At 36.8% G+C, this 3745-nt stretch overlaps 1 pseudogene; it reads right to left on the reverse strand.

Moving 5' to 3' along the window:
- Positions 1-635: 635 nt before the first annotated feature.
- Positions 636-796, reverse strand: LOC115300458 (annotated as a pseudogene).
- Between the last annotated feature and the right edge of the window lie 2949 nt (positions 797-3745).

The raw sequence follows: 3745 nt of genomic DNA on the forward strand, positions 1-3745 counted from the left end.
TCTTTTGTTTGTTTCTATCTATATCAATGATTTCTGCTCTAATCTTTATTATTTCCCTTCTTTTGGATTCTATTATGCTACTTGCCTAGTGAGGTTTTACAGTTTTTCCCTCTCAAATTTGGAAAGATTTTGGCCATTATTTATTCAAATAGACTTTCTGACCTTTCTCTGCCCTTTCTTCCGGGACTCACCTTATGCATATGTCAATATGTCTGAAGGTGTTTCACAGGTTTTGGAGACCATATTCATTTTTGCTTATTCTTTTTTCTTTCTGTTCTCAGACTAGATAATCTCAAATGCACATTCATATGCATAATGGTATGCACATGTAATGCATAACCTTAAATTTTTTAATGTTTATTTATTTTTGAGAAACAGAGATAGACAGATCATGAGCAGGGGAGGGAAGAGAGGGAGACACAGTATCCATAGCAGGCTCCAGGCTCCCAGCTGTCGGCACAGAGCCCAGTGCAGGTCTTGAACCCATGAACCGTGAGATCCTGACCTGAGCTGAAGTCGGAGACTTAACCAACTGAGCCATCCAGGTGCCCCTAATGTATACTCTTAACAGACTCTTAACTACAGAAAACAAACTGATGGTTACAGAAGGCAGGTGGGGGGGGGGGTTAAACAGGTGATGATAATTACTACAGTGCACTTGTGATGAGCCCAGGGTGATACATGGAAGTGTTGTACACCTGAAAATAATATTACCCTGTACGTTAACTAACTGGAATTTAAATAAAAACTTAAAAATATACTACACTTGATCTTAGCCAAAAGGCCGAGAAGCGATAAAACTTAAAAATATAGAAGCTGCTGCCACAACAGTCTCTTCCATCCAAGATAGTAAATGAGAATCTAACACAGCAAACAGGAAGGAGATTACAAAGTATGAATTCAGATGAAGAAGCATTGCTATGACCGTTGTTTCTTTCCTCGCAGGAAACTGAAAATATTTCAATTTTTTTTGGCAACAGCTCCTTGAATCAAACCATCTTAATAGGCATGGCTTTGCAAATACAATTGGAGTAAACGAGAAGCATGACTGTTAATTCTTATCTTTGGACACTGGGATGCCTTTGCAGAAAGCTGCATGTTTACAAAACTTGCTTTCTAGCAGCAACAGACCATAACTACAGTTGAAGCCATCCAACTAATTTTCACCTTCTATATCTCATTTGTGTATATTCTATTGGTAGAACATGATTCTTATCCAGAACCCTAGCTGCAAAGGGATCTAGAAAGATATATTTTTTAAGTTTTTCAACCTCTTTAAATATTTGAAGAGAGAAATAGAAATTGAGAAAACTATCCAAAATATGTACTATAGCCCATTAACATGACTGATTTCAAAAATGTTTCTTCAAGTTACTATGCTAAATCCCATTTGACCATGTTGCAATCTTTAAGTACACTGTTGGATTCAATTAGATAATATTTAGGATTTTTACATGTATTTTCATAAGTGGGACTGGTTTGTAATTTTCTTGTGTTATCTTTATGTGTTTGCTCTGTTAAGGTTATTCCTGTCTCATCGATGAGTCAGTGCCACTTCTTTTTCTACGTTCTATAAAAATTTCATAGAACTCGACATCTTGACACTAACATTTGGAAAGGAGAAATAGGGAAGAGAAGAAATAACTGATCCCCATTTTATCTTCTTTATATGTTATTGCTTTCTGAAAGTTTTCTACTGAATTTTGTGCTATTTTTTCCATTTAAAAAATCTTTCCAGGAATTTGTCTATCTACCTAAGTTTTCAGATATTTTGGCATATAGTTTTTCATCATTTCTATATTAGTTTAAAATCTTGGATATATCTGTAATTGTGTTCTGATTTAAATTCTATATTTTTCTCTCTCCCTTTGTTTCCCTTTCCCTCCCACTTCCTCCTCCCACCCCCCATTTTATTGATCTCTTTTTTTCTCTTGATCAGCTCTACCTGGGTGTGCCATTTTATTTATGTTTTCATTGTAGTAAAACAATAGGAGTCACCAGCTGGTATAATACCAATCTCCCTAACTTAGATCACGCTTTTGTTATCAGACTTGTATGATGTAATATAGTAAAGAGAAAAGAGTGCAATTAGAAATATCTCTCCATCTGTGGTCCCTAGCCCTCTCTGGGTCCAGGAAACTCTTTATCCTACACTTTGTTCCAGAAACCCTCAATCTCCCTAAAGTTTTATCACAGTTCTTGAATTAGTTAAGAATGGATCTGAGATCTGTCAGCTCCCCCTTCCTGTGGTCTCTCCAGTAAAGCGTTCAGTGGAGGGAGCCAGTGGGTCAGAGTCGTTATATACCATACTAATTATGGTGTATATAAAGAATTTGATATAAACATTTTTACCTAGGTAACTGAAAGGATAAACAGAGAACTGAAATGTATCCCAGAAATATAACTGCAGATGACAGCTAAATCCCCTATGGCTGAAAAGAGGTGAAGATATTGGAATTACTAAAATTTGGAAACTTAAAGGATGACAGAGATGAAACTCAGACATCTCAGTAGGTTGTGTTGTTCAACTGTTATTGATGGCACTAAGTTTGAATAGAGGTTGTGGGCCTTGGCCTGGGACTAACTCAGTAGGAGCGGGTACCCAGGCTGCAGCTAGTGTCTTTGGAGGGAATAGGGAACAATGAAGCTGGTTCTATAAGCATAGGAATAAGTGCATCCTGGATTTAGTTGATGTGATAGGAAGGAACTCTTGCCATGGGTGAAGACTTGCTGGAAGGCGACTTGTAGGAACTGCAAATAGATAGGAAGCCCACACAAGCCCAAATGGAACAAACAGAAAAGAGCATGTTTCTTCTTTTTTCTCAAGCCTTGTAGTGTCTCTCAGTTGCTACCATTTAGTGTCTCTCAATTGCCACCTTTTGACAAAGCCGTTTTCAATCTCTTAGAAATTTTCTCACAGCCTCTCTCTATGTTAATTGCTGAGAATTGTCCTGAAATATATCAGCTACCCAAAGTTTGCAGGGTCCAAGCAATAACCTCACAAAGCAGAGGATAGAAGTCTGGGTCTGGAGCTCAGAGACAGCAACATAATTAGCCGAGACAGCCAATGACTTCTGCTAGTTCACCATCCTGTGTGAAATCACTAATCCAGAGTCTGAATGTAGTGGTTAAAATGGCACTGTTATGAGTGCATAGAAAGAAGGATAACAGTAAAAGAATGAGAATATTTCAGTTCCTTTGGCAACAACTTCTTGTATCAATCTGTGTTGTAGGCATGGCTTTGTAAATATGATAGAAATTATGTGGCCATCTATCCTTACCCTTAAACATTGCTTAGACGGGCATTGCTAATATTTGTGTTTTCATTTCTCCTTTTCTATGCTCTTGGATGAACAACCCCCTTTACTAATTTTCTTCTTTTGGATTCATTTATGTAATGGCTGGAGCTGGCTAATTTTTATAAGCTTTATTTTATAAACAGAAACTTTAGAATCTGCAGAAGTGTTCCCAGACTCTCTATACAGGTAGAGATCCTGGACAGCAAACTAGTCTAGAGCAGCATTTCTCAAATTCCCTGTGGGGAAAGATCAGCTTTTGTGTGTGTGTGTGTGTGTGTGTGTGTGTGTGTGTGTGTTTTAATTCCAGTCTATCCAATAACAATACATTTGAAAAAACAAAAATGTATCACATTTAAACATGCAATAGTTTTTTAAAGACATACAAAAATCAAGTAAAATTTCTTATTTTAGAGTCAATAAACATAAAATTATATTTCAATAAATGT

This window comes from Suricata suricatta, chromosome 8 (assembly GCF_006229205.1).
Source record: "Suricata suricatta isolate VVHF042 chromosome 8, meerkat_22Aug2017_6uvM2_HiC, whole genome shotgun sequence".
Classification (NCBI taxonomy): domain Eukaryota; kingdom Metazoa; phylum Chordata; class Mammalia; order Carnivora; family Herpestidae; genus Suricata; species Suricata suricatta.